The sequence below is a fragment of the Bos taurus genome, chromosome 4 (genome assembly GCF_002263795.3).
Source record: "Bos taurus isolate L1 Dominette 01449 registration number 42190680 breed Hereford chromosome 4, ARS-UCD2.0, whole genome shotgun sequence".
NCBI classification, from domain to species: Eukaryota; Metazoa; Chordata; class Mammalia; order Artiodactyla; family Bovidae; genus Bos; species Bos taurus.
Window position 1 is genome coordinate 112,540,271 of NC_037331.1, and position 23,843 is coordinate 112,564,113.

The 23,843-nt window shown below is 44.7% G+C and overlaps 1 protein-coding gene and 3 non-coding genes across 4 annotated transcripts in view; 1 reads left to right on the forward strand and 3 right to left on the reverse strand.

Moving 5' to 3' along the window:
* The window catches only part of ZNF746 (zinc finger protein 746), a 78,592-nt gene that overhangs the window by 54,364 nt on the left and 385 nt on the right, over window positions 1–23,843 (reverse strand). Inside the window, exon 2 of the mRNA XM_059885607.1 lies at window positions 23,110–23,786. The gene's annotated coding sequence lies outside the window, so the exon portion shown is untranslated. The remainder of the gene's footprint in view (window positions 1–23,109; window positions 23,787–23,843) is intronic.
* Window positions 10,127–10,198, reverse strand: TRNAC-GCA (transfer RNA cysteine (anticodon GCA)). The gene has a single exon. It is a non-coding gene; the product is annotated as a tRNA-Cys (tRNA).
* On the reverse strand, window positions 15,012–15,083 carry TRNAC-GCA (transfer RNA cysteine (anticodon GCA)). Its single transcript has one exon. It is a non-coding gene; the product is annotated as a tRNA-Cys (tRNA).
* Window positions 18,798–18,869, forward strand: TRNAC-GCA (transfer RNA cysteine (anticodon GCA)). Its single transcript has one exon. It is a non-coding gene; the product is annotated as a tRNA-Cys (tRNA).

Below are 23,843 nucleotides of genomic sequence, written 5' to 3' on the forward strand. Positions count from 1 at the left end.
GGGTGGTTTATTGCTGTTAATCAGTGTGCTCCCCACCCTCACCAGCACACTGTCATTCCTGTTCGTTCCTAGTCTGTTCCTGGGCACCTGGCAGAAGGACCTCACTGCAAACTGACCCTTCTCTGGCCATGAGCTCAGTTCTCCTGTGATCATGGGGCCTGGACACTCCTCTGCCTTGACCTGAAGCTCCTCCCTCTCAGCACCCACCTGGGGCCTCCACACCATGCCCTCTAGAAGCGCGGAGGGACTTTGGGTCTCCATGGCCATCTCCTCCTCTGTGGTGTTTCCCTCATCCGTGGCCAAGTCCAGGGCTTTGGCAGAGTCTGCAGAGACTTGGTGGACACCAGGGCAGGTATTTGGCCATGAAACCTGCAGCCTCCCCACGAGGCCCAAATGCAGCTCCAGCTTTCCGCAGGAGGCCCCAAACCAGCAGGTTGGCCTGGCTGAAGAGCTGACCCTTCTGGGGCCCTAGAGACAGGCCTCTCTCCTTGCCAAGCCCTGTTCTGCAGCAGGACAGACTACCCACCACCGAAGGACAGGCTCTGGCGATGTCACTGACTAATCTTCTTAGCAGCTAAAACATCGGATGGCTACCACCCAGGGGGCCATGGAGGACCGTGGCAAAGGTGTGTTAGGAACAGGACTCATTATTCTTGTAACACAGCTAAGTTCTGGGAGGTAAAAAGAAGAAGGGGGTGGTGGGAAGAAAGAAAATCTTCTTCTTGCAGTCATCTCAAATTCCAGGCTGAAGGCACTGCTTGTAAAGCCATGGCTTGTAATTGGTACTGAGACTCCCTCCATCCTTCGATGTATCTATTCTGACCCTTTCAGGACCCCGCCTCCCGCACGACTTCCTCCTGGGCTCCACCAGACAGACCTAGGCTTCAGCTCGCATCTGCTGCCGTTCTTCCTCCCTCTGGTCCTTGGCTTTGATGGGATCCTCCAGGGGAAGCTATTAGCTGTGATTGTGGTGGTTCAACAGGGTGAGGTATAAGATGTCGTCATTCCTGGGATATGCTGATGTTCCCTCAAATATTAGACCTCCAGAAGTTTCACAGAGGCAATAGACACCAGTAATCTGGAAGATACATGGGTATTTGTCTTTCCCTAGTGAAGAGTTTCCAGGTAAACGGCTGAAGGGTGCTTTGGGGAAATCTAGGAGTAAGTTCACATCCCACGGTTGAATATTTTGGAAGAATCCTTTACTCAAGTGTATTCAGATTTCCCTTTCAAGGGATGCCAGGCCTCTGAACTGATTCAGATCTGGGAACCGAGTGAGAGGTCAGGAATCTCCTTGTGCTACAAGTCGAGGAGGATGGGGGTGGGCTTCCCATCGTCAGCCCCAAGGACCTCAGAACCAATCAAGCACAGCCACGCTCTGTGTGGCACGGACCAGACAGTAACCTCCAACTTGCATCTGGAGGTGAAGAGTCACACTTGAACTCTAACACCCTAGGATCCTCCCATCCCCACTGAAATCAGAGAATCCCTCTCCACTGTAAGATCTCCAGTGAGCATCCCTGTCTATAGAGAACAGTTACCAAAATGTATTTCAAAGATATAGATGCTCCACACACCCATGCATCTCCTAAGACTTTAGTGAAGGGAATCATTGTTTGAATGGGCAAGTCACACACGATAAATAAGTAATTTTTCTAATCTGAGAGCATGGGATATCTTTCCATTTCTTTGAATCATCTTCAGTTTCCTTTGTCAATGTTTTATAGCATATGTCTTTCACCTCCTCACTCAGATTTATTCCTAGGTGTTTTTTAAAATGCGATCTTTAATGGGATTTTTTTCTCCTTCTGATATTTCGTTGTTAGTGTAAAGAGATGCAATAATTTCTGTATGTTAATCTTGTATCCTGCTACTTTGCTGAATTAATTATCAGTTCTAGTAGGCTTTGTGTAGAGTCTTCAGGGTTTTCTGTATAGAGTATCATGTCATCTGCATATAATAATAATTTTACTTCTTCCCATAATCTGTATTTTGACTAGGGATTTCACAGTAAGTTTTGAAAGGCTTTATTCAGACTACATGTGAACTTGGTATATGTTAATAAAATGGAATGATTTCTAATCTGCTAAAAAATGATAAGGAAGTCAGTGGAAATATTACAATTCTAAATCTGCTGCTAAGTCACTTCAGTCGTGTCCGACTCTGTGCGACCCCATAGACGGCAGCCCACCAGGCTCCCCCGTCCCTGGGATTCTCCAGGCAAGAACACTGGAGTGGGTTGCCATTTCCTTCTCCAATGCATGAAAGTGAAAGTGAAGTCACTCATCGTGTCCGACTCTTAGGGACCCCATGGACTGCAGCCTACTAGGCTCCTCCATCCATGGGATTCTCCAGGCAAGAGTACTGGAGTGGGGTGCCATCGCCTTCTCCAACATTTCACCCAATAACATAGTATCAAAACATATAAAATAAAATGGACAGAAATAAAAAGGAGAAATAAACAAAGCCTCAATCATAGGATTGAGGAGACTTTACCTTTCTCAATACCTTACAGAACAGGTAAACAATATGGCGGTGGGGTGTGGAGGGCCAATAACAGAGCTGACAAACGTGGCCTCATTGATACACACACATCATTTTCACAAAGATCAGGATGCAAGTTAGAAGGGAAGATGTCGTGATAAGTAAAGGGGACACAAATGGACCCTAGGTGGCCTGCAAGATTCTCAGGGGATCTTCCTGCAGAGGGATCTTCCTGCAGGGGATTGGATTGCTCCTGCAGGGGATCTTCCTGACCCAGAGATCAAGCTCACATCTCCGGTGTCTACTGCATTGTACGCAGATGCCTTGCTGCTGAGCCACTGGGGAAGAGGGTGGCTAGCAATGTTTTATTTTTCCCTCAGCAGTGGATATACATGGGTATCTATAAGTATTTATTAAATACTGTATTAAATAGTACATATAAGTTTTATATATTTATATTTCACAATGAAAATCTATTTGCTGGTAATTTCAGACTCTGCTGTTGACAGTATGTGTCAATATGTCTTTTCTGGAGAAAAATTTCACAATATAACGGCTTAAACATGCATATGCATAAATTCCATGTCTAGGAATTTATGATAAAGCAAAGTAAGATGAAAAACAGAGACACATCTTCAACAGGACGCTTCGCAGAGCTGTCTATAGGAGTGGAATTAGAGACTGCACAGATATCCAACAAAGATGGGCTGGCTAAATAAATGGTAGCAGCAGCCATATAGAATACTATGCAGCTACTATGAAAGGTGTCCTGAAAGGTTTTTTTTTTAATTGGCATGAAAAAGTAATCAAGACTTCTATTGTTAAAAATCATCATGAAACAGGAAGAAGAGTTAATTGTTGTAAGAAAATTATACACATATTATAAATATGTATTATCTCTGAAATGACTTATTTGCTTTTTTCCAGACAATTCAGTCTTGCTTTTAAAAAAATGCAATGGTTTCAACTGTCAGTGTCACTTAAGAAATGCTTTTATCTGAAAATAAACTGGTTTGAATAAGGATTGAAATGGGTCAGCGGAGACAGGTCCTGGCTGCCCAGATTCCACCTTTCTTCCTGATCGTGTTGCACAGAAGACGCAGCATCCAGGCTGCTGTCTCATCGTGCAGTGACACCTGATTCAGGATCTCTGACCTCATTTTGGTAACTTCAGTGGTTTTATTTTTTGAGAGAGTCTTTGCATTTCTGCAGAACCAGATAGGTTTTTCTCACAAAGCTTCTCACTCTCACCCACCGCTGGTCCAAGCACATCACCGCTTGGATCTTCCAGTTGCCAGAAAGTAAGAAAAGCGTGAAGACAGCTGTATCAATTTTTCAGCAAACTTCTTTTCCTAATTTAAGAGAGTAATTTATTGGAAACACATCACAAAATTGCTACGACAATGTGAAAGGCAAGACCAAGTCAAACTCCAAAATTCTGAGGTCAGCTTCAAAGACTGCAGTAGCAATCTCACTGTGAGGCTGGAGTAGTCAGGGAAATGTATTTGCAGAATCCAGAACCAGCCAATCTGGGTGCTTTGTCTCTTGCCCAAGGCTTGGGTTCCTTCCAAGGAGGGATCATTTGCATGACCTAGTTAGTATCAAGGCATGCCCACTTCTTAGTTATAGAAGGCCTGAGATTCCAGTCTTACCAGACTTGACCCAAGTGGAGACCGGAATGCTGTTAGGATGGGGAAATGGAGGTTGAGAAGTCAGAGTACTCCCCCCCATCCACAACGTTAGTTACTATTGAGATATTTGCATCAAGAAATGTGAAGCAGTCGCTGTGTTTGCAGTATAGGAATAGTTGTTGCAACTGGACATCTGAGAGGATAGAGAAATTGGGAGATCAGTGCTTTCCTAGTCTGTACTTTTTGCTTCTGCCAAATATCCCTTTGAACTCAATACCAAGGCTCTTTCTCTTACTGTTGTGGTTTAGTTGCTAAGTTGTGTCTGACTCTCTGTCCATGGGATTTCCCAGGCAAGAATACTGGAGTGGGTTGCCATTTCCTACTTCAGGGGATCTTTCCGACCCAGGGATCGAACCCACGTCTCTTACATTGCAGGCAGATTCTTAACCACTGAGTCACCTGGGAGGCCCTTCTCTTATTAACAAGTTCACTTTATTATTAGATGTTATTGGATGAGAAACAGAAGGTCTAAGTCACCACAGACATTCAAATGGGAGATGTCGAAGTTGTGTGTGTGTGTTTGTGTGTGCGTGCGCACGCATGCGTGTGCATGTGTATGTATGAGTTAAATATTTTTTTTAAAAAAGCTTTGGGATTACCACGAATATAAAAACATGTACATAGATGTAGAACTTGGCAACTAGTAACCACTGGCTCTACACAACTACTCAGGGAGACCGTGTTTGTGTCTAAGTATTTTAACATCCTTGGTACCATTACCTGAGGGACAGAAAACACTCCCAACAGAAGCTAAGGTGAGGGCAAGATGCAGCAACTTGTGTTTCGAGTGTGAGGAGTTGTCCTGAGAGTCTCTGAAACTTTGCGGGAATGGCCGTCACTGAAGTGGCAATTGGTACCAGAAACGGGGAAAACAACGAACCCAACTAGGATTGTAATTTGGCAGCTCTGCCTTCATTTACCAGCAGTCCCCGTCATTCAGCAGCACGAGCTGAGTTTTTCAGTGCAGTCATTGGGAAGACTGACCATCTCCACCTGAGTCAGAGAAGAGAATGCAGACATTTGAGCTTTCCAGCATGTATCTTCGAGCTTCCCAAAGCCTTCGGACTCAGCCCTTCATACCGTTCTCAGAACAACAGCTGGTCTTTAAAAGTTTTGTTCAAGAAGGGGTGATACTCAAAACCTTCAACTGCAACCACAGACACTGACCAATCAGAATGGATGCCAGATATAAATAGTCATTAAGTGCCTTCCGGATGAATAACCAGCCTTGAATCCAGAAGGTTAGTTGCATCTGTGTGATGAGCTACTTTGCCACTGAAGCCCTGGGCTCCTGGTTTCTTGGCCCTGAAGAATCAAAGGATTTCCACTTTCTTCAATCCCAATTAGGACAGAAAACCAGTCCTACATCTGCCCTATTTTTCTTTAAAGTCTTTTGTCTGCAACCCACTCCAACTGTTGCATTACCCTAGGCACAGCGTTACAGAAAGCGAAACTGGTAAGACAAGCATTGTCTGATGTTGGAGAGTTCATGGCACTGAAGGAAGGTTGGAGACACGGGTTCGTGAACCAGGGATGGTCCAAGGGAAGGAACCCAGCCAGCTTGCTGGGCAAGTCATGCTGGTTAGGGCGCTCCTGGACGGTGCTTGGGCTCCGCCAACCCTGGGGTGTGTGCCACTCAGTCTATGGATATCATGTGAGTCGGAGATGCCAGGAGGATGGAGGGAGGAAACAGCCTTTGATTTTGGCTTCTGCAGCTGCCAGCAGAGCCATTTCTTCCACCAGGGTTCATGCTCACACAATAGGGAACCCTCAAAACATGGAAAAGGGTTGAAAGGCTGGGGTAAAATGGAAAAGGAAGCAACACATCCGCCTATAAACAAGGATTCTCTGAATCATCAATCAGATGTTTTACTCAGACACAACCAGTGGTGTCTATAAGCCTGTTTCAATTCTGCACTTTAATGAAGGGAGCTGAGTTACTACTTATGGGCAGTCACCCCAGCTGGCAATACTGTGCCGCTATAACCTGTCACCACTCCACCATGCCTGTGCCCTCCTCCAGTCCCACGTTCTCCCACCTCTGCACACCTGGCCATGGTCTATGCCTACAGCCCTGCACCCTGTCTTCCCTCAGTCCTGGGCTGAAGGCACCAGCTGGACCCTTGAGGTTTGCCACCAGAGGTTCTTTAGCATCATACAGGGGTATAAGTTCCAAAGGGCATCCCCGGTGGCTCAGCAGAAATCCAACTGCAATGCAGGAGCCGCAGGAGACCTGGGTTCAATTCCTGGGTCAGGAAGAGCCCCTGGAGGAGGGCATGAACCCCCTCCAGTATTCTTGCCTGGAGAATCCCAGGGACAGAGGAGTCTGGCGGGCTACACATAGCGTCACAAAGAGTTGGACACAACTGAATGACTTAGCATGCATACTCAAGTTCCAAAATAGTTTTCTAGCCACTTAGAATCATTGGATTTTGGGGTCAAGGTTAGCAGGGGAGTGTGTCCTTCCTCAAAACAAAGCTCACATGCCCTCATTAGTTCTACTAAGTCAGGATTTCTGGGGCTAATCTGTATTTCAAAAATTTTTAATTTTATTTTTGATTGAAGTAGAGTTGTTGTACAATACAATATATTACAGGTGTACAGTGTAGTGATTCACAATTTTTAAAGTCATACTCCATTTACAGTTATTATAAAATATTGGTTATATTCCCTGTGTTGTACAATATCTTTTTGTAGCTTCTTTTATAACCGAATAGTTTGTACCTCTTAATCCCCTACCCTACATTGCCCCGTCCTGCTAATCTGTATTTTTAATAATGTCCCTAAGTAATTCCAGTGCAGTCAAGCGGGGTACCTTGTGATTCAGTGTGTCCTCCATAATGTAAATTTTAAAGAAGAGGAACTCATTAAGAAGTGAAACACACACAGATCATCAAAGACAGAACTATGAGGAGCCTGGTGGGCTACAGTTCATGGGATCGCAAACAGTCGGACATGACTGAAGCGACTACACATATACACCATGATCTGTGTCAGAGAACACAAGGGACCTGAGAAAGCTGACAAGGACCATGGAAGAGTGGTGACGATGGTGACGGTGGTGAAAAACGCTAAATAGGCTCATTTATCTGTATCTGCTAATAAAGCAAGCTGCCAGCAGGGGGCACCCAGATTTGAACCAGGGACCTCTTGATCTGCAGTTCTACCCCTGAGCTATACCCCCTTACCTAAAGGAAGGTCCTCCTTAGCTTATTTCACCTGTGTTGCCACACCAACCAGTTCCATAGTGTGCTATAAACTTTGTTCATTCCCAATCAGACTGTGGACATTGGCAGACCCACCACAAACTGAGTAGAGACTGACTTCTGTCTATGAGTTCATCTTTTTTCCATTCCCCAGAGACCCCACACTGTCTAATGAACACTTTTCCACCCTCTAGCCACAAACCAAATTTCTTCAGAAACTGAAGTCTCATCCTCTCTCCTCACTCAGAACCTGGTCAGCACTGTAGTGGGGGACAGAAAACTGTAAGAACCATAGTTGTATCAGTCAGCGATGCCCACGGTAATGCTTCAAGACAAATAATCCCAGGATTCTGATTCATGCAACAATAAGCATTTATTTTCATGTTCATAGGGCAGCAGCACAGATGCCAAACAATGATGGATCTCAGCTGGACTTTACCTGGTGGCCCCACTTCAAGCTGTGGGTCCATCTGTGCTCGGTTTCTGTGAACTGGGCTCGGGTTTGTTCCCTGTCTGTTCATTCCAGAGTCCCAGTTGGAGGAATAGCAGCTAGCAGGGGAAGCTTTCTCTTGGAAATGGCAAAAATGCAAAAAGTCAAGTCTGACGACGCAAGCAGATCACAAGCCTCTGTTTGTATCAAATATGCTAACATCCCATCAGTCAAAACAAGTCACAGGACCAAGCCCTAAAGCAAGTGCAGGGAAACATACCTCCTTCTAATGGGAGGATCTGAAAAGCTTTGTGGCAAAGGGCACAAGACAGAAAATGTGAACAAGGCGGGGGAAAAGTTTAATCTACCATGATCTGCCCTCTCGGTCATAATTACTTACAGCTCTACCACATGCAAAATATACTCAGCTTTATCCCAAGTCCTCAAAGTCTCATTCAATCAGACAAAGTTCAGGATCTACTTTAGGTCCGGGTGAGGCACCTGGAAACCTATGACAAGTTATCCACCCCTCACACAGCCCGAATCCACTGACAGGACACTGCAGACACACAGTAGTGGATCACTTGCAGTAGACTTACTGCAATAAACATTATTTTCACAGGCTGGACAAGACAGGAAGCAGGTATGAGTATGCAGAAGAAACCACCACGTGCCCTTCTACCTTTGGGTACAGCCACAGCCTCCTCCGAGACACCGATTTCAGTACTGGCTGGTCTTATTCACAAAAATGCTGCATAACAAGCCACCCCCAACCAGTAACACACAACAATAAGCATTTACTGTCGCCTCCATGGGTTTGCAGGAATCAGCTGGTCTAGGCTGGGCTGGGCTGGGTGAGTGGGCTTCAAGCTCTGGGCCAGCTGGCCTTGGTGCCTCTCAGTGAGCTGGGCTCAGGGTTGGGTCTGGTGTGCTCATTCAGGGGCCCGGCGGAAGGAGAGAAGCTTACAGGGTAAGCCCGGCTCAGGGTAAGGGCAGAAGTGCCAGAGGGCAAACCCAACCTTGCAAGTAGATCTCGGGGCGCTGCGTGCATCATATCTACCCACATCCTGTTGGCCAAAACAAGTCACATGGTGTGCCAGTTATCAGGACTCTCAGCTCCAAATTCACCCTTCCATACCTGCGGTGGGATAATGGACTGGGTTCTCTGTCTCTCCTTTAAGTGAGCACAATATTAACAGTTGTCAGTAGAAGGTGCAGGGGGACACTGCCGGAGAAAGCGGTCCCCTGCCTAGTTCCTCCTGCAGCTGTTTGCCCCTGGCCCTCCTGTTGCAAGTTGGGCAGTGGTGTGGGTGTGTAAGGACACTTGGTGATGCTCTGCCCCAGGTACACACCCAGAGGACGAATCACTTGGTGACCTTGCAGCCCCAGCTGAGCGGATGACCACTCCTGTACCTGTCAGCCGCCACCCACCCCCGCCCCACCATGCACCTGCCTGCCAGCCTCAACTTGCCTCTGCCCAGAAGTCTGATTTCACATCCTCCCAGTGTGGACACTGCACAGTTCAGGCCTCACACCTCAACACGGCTTACCTGTGTCCCCCAAGGCTGCTTCCTGCTTGCCTGGAAACCATGAGCTGGTCTGGCTGGGGCAACGTGGTTAGCGGGCTATAACCCCACCTTCCTCGATGAGGTCTGAATCCGATCTTTGGTGAAGGGTTCCCCTTCCAAATTCGCCCTTGACTGGGCCCTTCACCCCAGGGATATCTTTAGGGTTTTCTTTGTACCTTTATGGGGCTTCCCTGGTGGCTCAGACGATAAAGTGTCTGCCCTCAATGTGGGAGACCCAGGTTTGATCTCTGGGTCAGGAAGATCCCCTGGAGAAGGAAATGGCAGTCCACTCCAGGACACTTGCCTGGAAAATCCCATGGTCGGACACAACTGAGCAACTTCACTTTCACTTTCTTTCACTTTTGCACCTTTATAGTTATTCCCTCTTCATAGCACAATCGTTGTTTAGCACAATCGTTCTTAGCACAATCATTCTTTATTTTAAACGTCCCTGTGTAAATTACTGTGTAGTTTCTGTCTCCTGATTGGCCTAGACTGAAAACTGCAGCAGAGCCCAGCGCAAAGGGACGCAGAGGACACCGGCTTCTGCAGCAAAGACAGGTCACAAAACAACAGGGGTAGAAACGACGACAGAGGTGAATTACAGCCAATAGCTCAGTCTACCTCACTTCTCTCTGACACAGGAGAGAAGGCACTTGGAAAGACAACAAGTTCTGGGGAAGAGCGGTGGCAGAGTTATGACAAATCTGTTGTCAGGGAAGCCATTTGGCAATAAAGGAAGTTGCCAGGGGGCACCCGGATTTGAACCGGGGACCTCTTGATCTGCAGTCAAATGCTTTACCCCTGAGCTATACCCCCTTGCTCCACAATGGTTTCTCAATACCCTACTTCAAGTGTGTTACCACACCCAAGCATTCCATAGCTACTGTAAATTCTATTCATTCCTCACCGCCTCTGAAACTGGCGAAGCCACCACAAACTGACTGGAGTCCATTCTCGGGCCATGAGTTCACCTGTGCAGCCCCCGAGGCCCCGCCCTTGTCCAAGAGGTACCTTTCCATTCTAGTTGCCACCAGCACTGCCGGCAGCGGGGAGGGAGGCACCAAGTTTGAGAACTAGGGCTTTTAGGGTTGAGACCCCGCCCCCTCAGCGTTCTTCCTCCCTTTCCTCCTCCCTCAGCTCCTCTGACCCCGCCCCCCGCTCTGCGCCAGCCTCCTTGCCTCAGCCTCCTGCCTTCCCTGACCCTCCATGGCACACTCAGCCCTCCCGGCCTGGTCCCCGCCTGAGGCGGTGTCCTAGGGGCTGAACCCAGGGGAGACTCGAGGAGAGGTGGCGCCAAGATCCTTCGGGGAGCACAATCGGGGAACCTAAGACCAGGCGTTCAGTTCAGTTGCTCAGTCGTGTCCGACTATTTGTGATCCCATGGACTGCAGCACTCCAGGCTTCCCTGTCCATCACCATCTCCCAGAGGTTGCTCAAACTCGTCCGTCGAGTCAGTGATGCCATCCAACCATCTCATCTTCTGTCGTCCCCTTCTCCTCATGCCTTCAATCTTTCCCAGCATCAGGGTCTTTTCCAATGAGTCAGTTCTTCACACCAGGTAGCCGAAGTATCAGAGTCTCAGCTTCAGCATCAGTTCTCCCAATGAATGTTCAGGACTTTATTTCCTTTAAGATTGACTGGTTGGATCTCCTTACAATCCAAGGGACTCTCAAGCGTCTTCTCCAACACCACAGTTCAAAAGCATCAATTCTTCAGTGCTCAGCCTTCTTTATGGTCCAACTGTCACATCCATACATGACTACTGGAAAAACCATAGCTTTGACTAGATGGACCTTTGCTGGCAAAGTAATGTCTCTGCTTTTTAAATATGCTGTCTAGGTTGGTCATAGCTTTTCTTTCAAGAAGCAAGCGTCTTTCAATTTCATGACCAGATACGTAAAGGTGGTTATCTGGGGGCCTACAGGCTGGGACCAAGGGGCGCTGCTATGTGGTCAGAGCTCTTTCCTTCTAGCCTGCGGTGGGAGATCCTGGGTCCTGTGTGTGCCTGTCCCCTTGCAGACTTCCAGACACCCCGTATCAGGTCCAAACAGAGGAATATTATTCAGTGATGAAAAATAACTAGCTATCAAGCCACAAAAAGGCATGGAGGAATATTACATTCATATTGCTAAGTGAAAGAGGCCAGTTTGAAAAGGCCATATAGTGTACACTTCCGACTAGATGACATTCTGGAAAAGGCAAAACTGTAAAGACAGCAAACAGATCAGTGGTTGCCTGGGATTTAGGGTGGGAGAGTGGGATGAATAGGTACAGCAGGGGAATTTTTAGGGCAGTGAAACTATTCTGAAGGATATTGTAATTGTGGGTACATGACATTATGCATTTGTCAAAACCCACAAAACCATATGATACCAAGCATGGACCTTAATGTTAACCATGGACGTTGGTTAATATTAATGCATCAACATTCATTTGTTATTTTTAATAAAGGTCACACTAAATCAAATCCCTTACCATTATAAAATGGAAGTGACAGATTGAAGGAATTAGATCTGATAGAAAGAGTGCCTGAAAAACTATGGATGGAGGTTCATAACATTGTACAGGAGACTGGGACCAAAACCATCCCCAAGGAAAAGAAAAGCAAAACGGCAAAATGGTTGTCTGAGGAAGCCTTACAAATAGCTGAGAAAAGAAGAGAAGTGAAAGGCAAAGGAGAAAAGGAAAGATATATCCATCCACTGCAGAGTTCCAAAGAATAGCAAGGAGAGATAAGAAAGCCTTCTTAAGTGATCAGTGCAAAGAAATAGAGGAAAACAATAGAATGGGAAAGACTAGATATTTCTTCAAGAAAATTAGAGATACCAAGGGAACATTTCATGTAAAGATAAACTCAATAAAGGACAGAAATGGTATGGAGCTAACAGAAGCAGAAGATATTAAGAAGAGGTGGCAGGAATACGGAAGAGCTATACAAAAAAGATCTTCATGACCCAGATAACCAAAATAGTGTGATCACTCATCTAGAGCCAGACATCCTGGAGTGGGAAGTCAAGTGGGCCTTAGAAAGCATCATTAGAAACAAAGCTAGAGTATGTGATGGAATTCCAGCTGAGCTATTTCAAATCCTAAAAGATGATGCTGTGAAAGTGCTGCACTCAATATGCCAGCAAATTTGGAAAACTCAGCAGGACTTTTCATTCCAAAGTCTCACAGGACTTTTCATTCCAATCCCAAAAAAGGCAATGCCAAAGAATGTTCAAACTACTGCACAATTGCACTCCTTTCACACATTAGCAAAGTAATGCTCAAAATTCTCCAAGATAGACTTCAATAGTAAATGAACCAAGAACTTCCAGAGGTTCAAGCTGGATTTAGAAAAGGCAGAGAAACCGGAGATCAAATTGCCAACATCTGCTGGTTCATAGAAAAAGCAAGAGAATTCCAGAAAAACATCTACCTCTGCTTCATTGATTATGCTAATGCATTTAACTGTGTGCATCACAACGAACTGTAGAAAATTCTTAAAGAGACGGGAATACCAGACCACCTTACCTGTTTTCTGAGAAACCTATATGCAGGTCAAAAGCAACAGAACCACATATGGAACAATGGACTGGGTCCAAATCGAGAAAGGCGTAAGTCAAGGCTGTATATTGTCACCCTGCTTATTCGACTTCTATGCAGAGTACATCATGTGAAATGCCAGGCAGGATGAGATACAAGCTGGAATCAAGATTTCTGGGAGAAATATCAATAACCTCAGATACACAGATCACACTACCCATATGGCATAAAGTGAAGAGGAACTAAAGAGCCTCTTGATGAGGGTGAAAGAGAAGAGTGAAGAAGCTGGCTTAAAACTCAACTTTCAAAAAACTAAGATCTTGGCATCCAGTCCCATCACTTCATGGCAAATAGATGGGGAAACAATGGAAACAGTGACAGACTTTATTTCACTGGGCTCAAAAATCACTGCAGCTGGTAACTGAAGTCATGAAATTAAAAGACTTGCTCCTTGGAAGAAAAGCTATGACCAACCTAGACAGCATATTAAGAAGAAGAGACATTACTTCGCCAACAAAGGTCCATCTAGTCAAAGCTATTGTTTTTCCAGTAGTCACGTATAGATGTGAGAGTTGAACCATAAAGAAGGCTGAGCACAGAAGAATTGATGCTTTTGAACTGTGGTATTGGAGAAGACTCTTGAGAGTCCCCTGGACTGCAAGAAGATCAAACCAGTCAATTCTAGAGGAAATCAGTCCTGAACATTCATTGGAAGGACTGATGGTGAAGCTGAAACTCTTAATACTTTGGCCACCTGATGTGAAGAACTGACTCATTGGAAAAGACCCTGATGCTGGGAAAGACTGAAGGCAGGAGGAGAAGGTGATTGACAGAGGATGAGATGTTTGGATGGTATCACCGACTCAATGGACATGAGTTTGAGCAAGCTCCGGGAGATGATGATGGACAGGGAAGCCTGGCGTGCTGCAGTCTATGGGACTGCAAAGAGTCAGATGTGACTGGACGACTGGACAACAACAACAACACTAGTATAAAATTTAATAATGGGGCAGCTGGGAGGGGGCAGCTGAGGTGAGGGGATGGGGGGGAGCTCTCTGTATTTTCTGCTCAGTTTTTCTTTAAAATTAAAACTACTCTGAAAAATAAAGTCTATTAATTTTTTAAAGTGACAGCAGTAAGGTTACTTGGATTATGAATCAGAGACCTCGTGATCTGTGTTTAAATGATCTGTGAGCCATTATTATCTAAAAAGCACCTTTCCACCCACAGCACAGCCAGTCACCCAGGTGGTTGTGGCTTCCAGAACCTGGGGGTCTGCCCCCTGGCAGAAGCACGACTTTCCCACCAGGTCTGCCCTCTCCCTCTTTGCTCCTGGCCCTGTCGAGGGCACTGGCTTTGATAATCATATTTGCGTGCTAAGTCACTTCAGTCGTGTCTGACTCTTTGCGACCCCATGGACTGTAGCCTGCCAGGCTCCTCTGTCCATGGGATTCTCCAAGCACGAATACTGGAGTGGGCTGCCATGCCCTCCTCCAGGGGATCTTTCCGTCCCAGGGGTTGAACCTTCGTCTCTTAGTCTCCTGCATTGGCAGGCAGGTTCTTTTATCACTTGCACCATCTGGGAAGCCCGTGTTCAGGCAAAATGCGCTTGAGAATCATCCAGTATCATCTCTCCCCCAAATGTGTCTGATCGGGTAGATAGTGCTGGTCGGGTAGGAAGAGCAGAGAATGTGTTGTTTTTCAAATAAAAGTATTCAGATTCGTCCCCAGAGTCTGTGGGGCACAGCTGCTAATTCAGTTGGCTCCTTGGACCTTCCTAACTCACTTGAAAAGAGAAATAATAATATAAACAGCAATTGGAAGAGGTGACCAAACACACACAGCTCTTAGGGTCAAGACAAAGCCTCTAAAGCTGGATGAGGAAAACTTCCCATTTCCTGAGTCAGAAGATGACCTTTCCTACCTTTCCTCTCCTCTCCTTACTCCTTCCATGTTCTGTTTGCTAAGCCCCCCTAGAGGAAAGTAGCCTAATTTAAAAAGCCTCCCAACAAGCGGGGTTGGGTGGAGGTGAAGGTTGGTGGTACTCAGATCTAATCTACAGTGACCACGTGTGTGGTCTCCAGATGGAAAGAAAATCAGCAGGGGGCACCCGGATTTGAACCGGGGACCTCTTGATCTGCAGTCAAATGCTCTACCCCTGAGCTATACCCCCAGGCCGTTCTGGGTTCTGAACTAGCACCAATTCACGATGTCATAACACCCAGGTATGCAGTAGATGGCAATTACCATCCATTCTCCGAGAGCCAGTGGGAACCTGTAGAACTGCATCCCTCAGTAACGCCCTCTGGTCTCCAACCTCCCCTGCGCCTCCCACAGAAGTGCTTACTTCTTGGATGATTTCTCTACAGACTACGTTAGCTGTTTTGGTTTTTCCTTCCAGGTCAAACTAATTATCTCATCTATATACTTTTTGTCCTGTGGGTTTATACCTTTTTATGGCTTTATTATAGTTCTTGTTCAGTTGCTAAGCTGTGTCCGACTCTTTGTGACCACACAGATTGTAGCACACCAGGCTTCCCTGTCCTTCACCATCTCCCCGAGTTTGCTCAAACTCATGTCTAGCGAGTCAGTGATGCCATCCAACCATCTCATCCTCTGTCATCCCCTTCTCCTCTTCTCCTCAATCTTTCTCGGCATCAAGGTCTTTTCCAGTGAGTCAGCTCTTTGGATTAGTTGGCCAAAGTATTGGAGTTTCAGCTTCAGCATCAGTCCTTTCAATGAATATTCAGGGTTAATTTCCTTTAGGGTTCACTGGTTTGATCTCCTTGCAGTTCAAGGGACTCTCAAGAGTCTTCTCCAGCAATCACAATTCAACACCATTAATTCTTTGGTGCTCAGCCTTCTGTACGGTCCGACTCTCACATCCAGACATGACTACTGAAGAAACCATAGCTTCAACTATACAGACCTTTGTCGGCAAAGTCATATTCTGCTTTTTAATATGCCATCTAGGTTTGTCACAGCTTTCCTTCCGAAGACCAAGTGTCTTTTAATGTTGTGGCTACAGTCACTATCTGCAGTGATTTTGGAGCCCAAGGAGATAAAGTCTGTCACTGTTTCTACTTTTCCCCCATCTATTTATCTTGAAGTGATGGGACTGGATGCCAAAATCTTAGTTTTTTTGAATGTTGAATTTTAAGCCAGTTTTTTCACTCTAACTGTTGCTTCTTGACCTGCCTACAGGTTTCTCAGGAGACAGGTGAGGTGGTCTGGTATTCACATCTTTTTAAGAATTTCCACAGTTCGTTGTGATCCGAACAGTCAAAGGCTTTAGAGTAGTCAAAGAAGCAGAAGTAGATGTTCTTCGGGAATTCTCTTGCTTTTTCTATGATCCAATGCATGTTGGCAATTTGATCTCTAGTTCCTCTGCCTTTTCAAAATCCAGCTTCAACATCTGGAAGTTCTCAGTTCATGTACTGCTGAAGCCTAGCTTGAAGAATTTTGAACATTACTTTGCTTTCATGTGGAGAAGGCAATGGCACCCCACTCCAGTACTCTTGCCTGGAAAATCCCATGGACAGAGGAGCCTGGTAGGCTGCAGTCCATGGTGTCCCTAAGAGTCAGACATGACTGAGCGACTTCACTTTCACTTTTTCCTTTCATGCACTGGAGAAGGAAATGGCAACCCACTCCAGTGTTCTTGCCTGGAGAATCCCAGGGATGGAGGAGCCTGGTGGGCTGCCGTCTATGGGGTCGCACAGAGTTGGACACAAATGAAGTGACTTAGCAGTAGCAGTTGCTTTCATGTGAAATGAGCACAATTGTACGGTCATTTGAGCATTATTCAGCACTGCCTTTCTTTGGGATTGGAATGAAAACTGATCTTTTCTAGTCTTGCGGCCACTGCTGAGTTTTCCAGATTTGCTGACATACTGAGTACAGCACTTTATTATTATTTATCATAATTAGGAAAATGTTATTTTTTAAATTGTGTAAGTGAAGATATAGGCACAAATAAGTAAAATTAAATAGCTGTGTGGCCAGACCCAACTGTGCATACATTTCAAAAAAATTTTTAATGTGATACTTTGGTGAGAAGAGCAATTGAATAATAAAGTTGTCTTTACTGATACTTTATAGTATTATAAAATAAATTTTTTAGGTATAAAGAAAAAAAACTTCCAACCTAGAATTCTGACAAGATTGGGTGCGTTCAGGGTGCTACAGCTGTAGACTCAATCTAGAATTCTGAACCCAGGTAAACTGACATTCAAGCAAGAGGACAAAAGAAAGACATTTCAGATGTGCCAAACCTAAGAGCATTAACTGGATCAGAACCTCAATGAATTAAGGAGAAAGAAGGGAGATGAACCCAGAGAGAAACAAGGAAGTGCAAAGCTGAAGGATGACTCCGCTGGGATATCTGGAGCCGCCTTCTCTCCTGAGCGACTTGCCTTTGTGGGGCCAAAGATACTCTCCTGTCCTCTGTTTCCTCATCTGCAATATAGGAGTCACAATGCAACCCCCTGGGCTGAATTTTTCTGAGGCAGACTGAGGATCTTCAGCTTGAATCGGGCTGCTCTGGACAGAAGAGCTGGATCTCCTTGACTCCCTTGAATGAGTTTTCCCCGTATTGGCAGAAGCTCCTTTAGATTTAGTTTCCAGAACGGTAAACTGGGAAGAGAGCTAATCCATGACAAAGAAGACCCTCCCAGGGGCTCCCAGCAGGCAATGGGAGGAAAGAGTGGGGGGTCTCAGGATATGGATCTTTGGTGTAGTGGAGGCAGCAGTGCTCAGTAAGCACACAGATGAGGCAAGGGTGAACAGGTGCCCTGGGTGTGGCTGCGAGTGTGAAAGGGCCTGGTCACAGATGTGTGGATCTAGAGCAGTGGTTCTTAAAGCATGGCCCCAGTCCCCCAGGATCAGCGTTACCTGAGAATTTGTTAATTAGAAACTTTCAGGGGGAAGCCCAAACATCCCTGTTTTAACAAGTCCTCCAAGTGATTTTGACGCACCCTACAGTTAAGAACCAGGGGTCTAGAACAGAGTTCAGAGGATGAGCAATCTGATTGTGGTCCTTAGTTTTCATCCTGCCTCTGCGCACCAGCTCAGTCTGACCCTGGGGCAGGTGCTAGAATTCCTAACCCATCCCTTCCTGGGGGTTCAGTACCTAAGTCTTCCTGCAGGTGGCGCACAAGGGAGCCGATATAGATCTGTGACAGGTGTTTCTCAAAGTGGGATCCCCCAGACCCTCAATAAGAAGCTTGTTCCTAACCCCACATCAAGTCTGCATGTTTGACAAGCTCCCAAGATGCTTCCTGAACACAGGAAATCTGAGGACTGGCCCGAAGGGTGCAGCATGCCCAAGGTCAAATTCTGGTGTCCCCATTAGCTTTTCCTTGTGCTCTGCTAGGCCCACACTCTAGTTCCCCTGATGGTCCCAACTCATCATTAATCTATTAAAACACTCCTCTTCTGTAGCCTTTACATTTTTTGACTGATAGAGGATAGGGAAAAGAGGAAGATAAGAGACTCACTGGCTTAGTTATAAGGTCCTGAACCCAAAGTCAGGAGAAGTGGATTCAGGTCCTAAGTTTATCTGTGAGGAGCTGTGTGTGCTTGGGCAGACCAGTAATCCTGAATCTCTGTGTTCAGATGCCCACTGTGAAGGGCATAGACCGGTGACCCTGAAGGCCCCTCCTGCCATAAACACCAGTGTCAGTGCTTTTCCAGAAAGAGCAGGGAGGTGGTTACAGGGAGGGGGAACCCGGTGCTTGTTTGGCATCAAGGGAGTAAAATTATAGTGAGGCTGGTTTGGCAGCTTTGAGCAGGCCCAGCCTGGTGAACATCTTGTGGCAAAAATTTATAGGAATGTTGGGCATGGCTACACAGGTAAAAGGTAGTACTAAGGCTTCCACTTATATCAGGGGGTATAGCTCAGGGGTAGAGCATTTGACTGCAGATCAAGAGGTCCCTGGTTCAAATCCAGGTGCCCCCTTGCTGTCCTTCACTTTTGCTAGCTGGAGCTGGTATTGAAGATTCGGCTTCTTTGCCCTATCCAGGGCCTCAGGATACCAAGTCTTCTCAAATCTGGGGTAACTTAAAACCCTATCTCTGAACACCACAACTCTAGAGTGATACGTTCCTCCAACTATGGCTTTTTATTTCACTTACCACTGGTCTTGTTCTACATAGGCTTGTTTCTACATGTTTTCATTGCCCTAAGTCAGTGCTGTGTTGGTAAGTGTTTAACAACCAGCTCTTGAGGGGAGGGGAAGCATTGATTTGCAGTGTTTTCCAACTTCACAGTATAAATAATCTCACCAAATCCAATGTCAAGCCACAAACATAAGATCGCTGATCATGGTGTTGGGAAGACATGCTGAAGTTCCTCTCTGGTGCAAGTAGGCTCAAGCACACCACTGCTCCTAACCCATCTTCCTGTAGTGGCATGGGCTCTTTGACCCCCACGATATCCCCACAAAGCTTACAGAAATAAGAGCAATGGCTCTCATAGAATCATCCATTTACTCAAGACATATTTGTGTTCTACTTGATGCCAGACACAGGAGAGACAGAGCACAGCAGGAACTGTCTGTGGTGAGCAAGGGAATTAAGTGAAGAACTGGTCAGTTGAATGTAAGGATAACTAGATAAATGAAGAAAGGTGCTAATTTAAAAGAAAAGGAAAAAATAAAAGAAAAGGATTTCTATAACCAGCAATATGCTAGACTTGATCTTCTAAAACTCCTCCTACCTCAGAATGTCCAGAAATGTAAAGTGAAAGAGAGCAAATATCCATTCATAGGTCTTGCTGAGCTCTCACAGCAGTAAAGATCTCTTAGGAATGGGGGTGGAGGGTGAACTAAAACCCTCCAAGAAGGACTGTGATGGTTGTGGTGATATAACCTACTTACCTGAGTCTTAATAGCCATTTCAGTCCAGGAAATTAGGTTTTTATCCCCTCTAGCCACACCATTAGTGAAAGGGTGGACTAGGAAAACACCAGCACAAAGAAGACAAGGGGCCTTTCTCTCTTCAGCAGGAAGGAGGCATCTCCCCTGAGAATTCATAGCCACAGATTTACTCCCACATATGTTATGGCTTTGAATTTACAGCAGCTGCATGCTTCAGACACTTCCCAAGCTGAAAGTTAACCTTAAACGTGCACTCAGGCTAACAGTGATTCTGGAGTACCCAGAAGGAGCAATCACAAACTCTTACAGGCATGCCTTCAAGAGGCCCCACAGAACTCTGCTGATGAAACCTGGATTAAGATGAGTTCACAGTTCAAAATAGTAAAATATATGAGGAATCCATCTACCATGAATGAACACCATTAGACAAATAAAGAATGTCAGATAGCAGAATTATCAAACAGATATTATAAATTAAGTATGGTTAATGTTATTGGAGATATAAGGAATTGAATATATGAGAATAGATGATTTCTAATGAGATGAAGGACATTCATTTAAAATAAAAAATACAATAATTGAAATTAATAGTTTAGAGCAGTTTAGACAGAGAGAGAGAGAAAAGAGAAATCTGGGAATGAAATGGGATAGAAATCTTAGAAAAAATGACCAAGAACAAAGCACAGAAGTCTAAAAGAATGCAAAACATAAAGGAGTGGCTAAGAAAGGTGGAGAATAAAATTGAAAGTTCCAACAAATATCACATATGAATTCTACAAACAGAAAAAATAATGGAGGAGAGGCACTATTAAAAGATACAATGTTTGACATTTTCCAGACTTGTACAAAAATACAATGCCTCAGATTTAGGAACCATGAGTTCCAAGAAAGATAAATAAAAATAAATCCATACCTAGGTACATTGCAGAGAAACTTCATAATACCCAGACAAAGGATGATTTTAAAAGCAGTCAGACAGAGAAGACAATTCTTGTGAGAAGGACTAATAATTAGACTGACAGCAGACTTTTCAACAGAAGCAATGAACGTTGGAAGACAATGAAACAAAATATTAAGTGTGTAAAGTAACTGGAGCTTCCCAAGAGGCTCAGTGGCAAAGCATCTGCCTGCCAATGCAGGAGACGCAGGAGACTTGGGTTCAATCCCTGGGTTAGGAAGATCCTCTAGAGGAGAAAATGCAACCCACTCCAGTATTCTTGCATGGAAAATCCCATGGACACAGGAGCCTGGTGGATTACAGGCCATGGGGTGGTAAAGACTAAGCACAACAACAAGAGTAGCTAACTGGGGATTCTCTACTTAGCTCAGATATTAAAGAGTGAGAGAATAATAAGGTATTTAACTGAAGTCCTTTACTTCTCACATATCTATCTTTGCTATAAGAGCTTTGAAAAGTTGTACTTCAGAAAGAAAAACATAGAACCCAGAAGAAAAGAAAAAGAAGAGAAAAAATAGTGAATGAAGATACTAGCAACCATGGTAGTAAATCTAAACAGCATAGATTATACAAATTAATATACTAAAGTCCTTCTATTGTTTAGAAGGAGAGTGAACTGTAAAATATAATTAGACTATATTCAAACAAATATGTGTATAAGAATTTTAAAGAGTAACTTCTAAAAGCATAGAAAAGGAAGGCATAAATTTCAAATCAGTAGAATAAAAAAGGTGAGTAAAGAAAAATTAATCAATCCAATAGAAGGAAAGAATGTAGAAAAGGCACCGAAAAAATCATTATCAATAGAAAGCAAGAAATAAGATGATAGAAATGAAGTAAAACATATTACTAAACACAATAAAGGTAAATAGACTACTTGGCAATTAAGATAGAGATTGTCATATTGGATTATACAACAACAACAAAATGTAGCTACATGCTCTTATAAAACACACAACTGAAATATAAATATCCAGAAAGTTTGAAAGTAGGACGGCAAAAGATATATTAAACAAATACTATCAAAAATAAAGTTAATGTAGCAATACTAAGTCAGGCAAAATGGAGTATAGATTAAAAGTATTATTAAGGATAAAGAGAATTAATTCATAATAATAAAATAAACACTTTCCCAGGAAAATACAATTCTAAACTTGTAAACACAGTCTTGAAATATGTAAAGCAAGAATTGTCAGAAATACAGGAAGAAATTGACAAATGCACAAGATTGACAGGAGGTTTTAACACATCTTTCTCAGTAACGAATAGATCAAAAGTTAAAAAAAAAAAAAGATATAGAAGACATAAATAACACAACCCAAGCTTGATGTAATAGAACTAACTTGATCTCTACACACACACATACACACACACACACACATATGTACTCTTTTGAAGCAAACATAGAATACTTTGAAACATTTATTGCATAACTTGAACATAAAGTGTGTATCAGAAAATCCTTAAAAATATGAGCATCACATACTACATTTTTTTAATGCAAGGCAAAACTCAGTTACAAAAATATAACATCGTTAAAGACATACATTCAGAAACTAAAAAGTACTTTAATAGATAAAAAAGGAAATAACAAAAATCAGAAAATATTTAAATACTCAAATTGATTGTGGCTGTTTTCACAAGGAGAAGTAGACAGCATCTCTACAGGAAGCTAGCTAAATTATTTGGGAAAACTGTAGCTGGCTAGTTCACCAAAAGCCAATTCACAGAATGACCAGACAGCCAAAAGCAAAGTACATGAAAGTTAAACCACTGAACATTGAGTTGCTGAAAAACCAATCTGAATTATTGAAAATCTTCAAAAATTGTGTTCCATTTGCATTCCTCCCTTTGTTTGTGTGCAGAATTGCCAAATAAACACTGATCTACATTTAGGACAGTTCTCCACAATCATTTTACAAGGCAGTTACAGAAGCCAAGGTGGATGTCGGCCTGGGGTGGGAGGTACAACTACAATTTAAAGGTAGGAAAGAGGTTTCTCAGGCACTGGGAGAACTGGCCATTTGCAAATTGATTTTTGGCAACAGGGTCATTCAGCACATAGGATGTTGGTGAATTGCTTCAAGCAATTGTTGACCCAGAGTCTACAGTTGGGGCCCCAGCCTGGTCAGGTAAGGGGGAGGTTGAATCAAAGAGGTACCAAGCCTGTACATGCTTAAGGAAACATATCTTTCTTGGGTAGAGATATTACTTTTTTTTTTTTAAGTGAAGGGATTTTAAAGTTTACAGATTCTGAAACTAAGGGTGGCATGTGGGATGAGCTGAGAGAAGGGATACCTACCAGGAGAAAGCTGACCTCAGCAAGAAGGGCCCTAGGCACCAAGCACAGGTAAGGTACTTACCAAGGGGCACTGTGGCCTTGAGGAATCCTGAGAGCAGATGTTGAACTTGCACCTGCCTTTTTCCACCGCCTGACACCTTGTGATATCTTCAGATCTTCAGGACCGTGGGCTTCACAGACATGGGTCCTGTGTCAGTGATTCCCTGGGTGTGGAGAAGGGGGCTTTGTCCAAGGAAGGGGCTGGACAGTCACTGGGGGTGTTCTACCCACGCAGTCTTTCCTTGGAGGCCAGGCCAAGGTGGTCAACATTGTACCCCAAAGTTCTGGGAGGCGACCCGCAGCAAGGCCAGCGGAGACCCACGGAGGTTAGACCCTCAGGGACCAACACTGGGATTTCTGGGCAAGAAATTCCCTTTCTCTGAGTCCAGAGGAAGAGAACTGTCGGGGGCGCAGGCGTGGGGAAAGGCTCTCCGGGCGGCAGGCGTCGCCTCCTATTGGACCCCGGCTTCCTCGGCCTCTGCAAACCGCAGGTTTAGCCCCACGAGCCCGCCTTCTCTAAGCTGTTCTAACAAGGGTCCACCAGACCTGGGATGAGGCCCAGCCAGGGATCGTCTCCGCCGCACCGAGTCCACAACTCTCCTCCAGCCTCTCTGCGTCCTTTCTGACCCATAGAATGGTGGGCTCGCGCTTCATTCATTCAACACATTTATCTGAGGGCCTACTCCTTGCCAGGAACGTCTACAAATCAACAAAACAGAGCAGCAAATAGTCACACAGGTACGGTGGCTCCCTGGT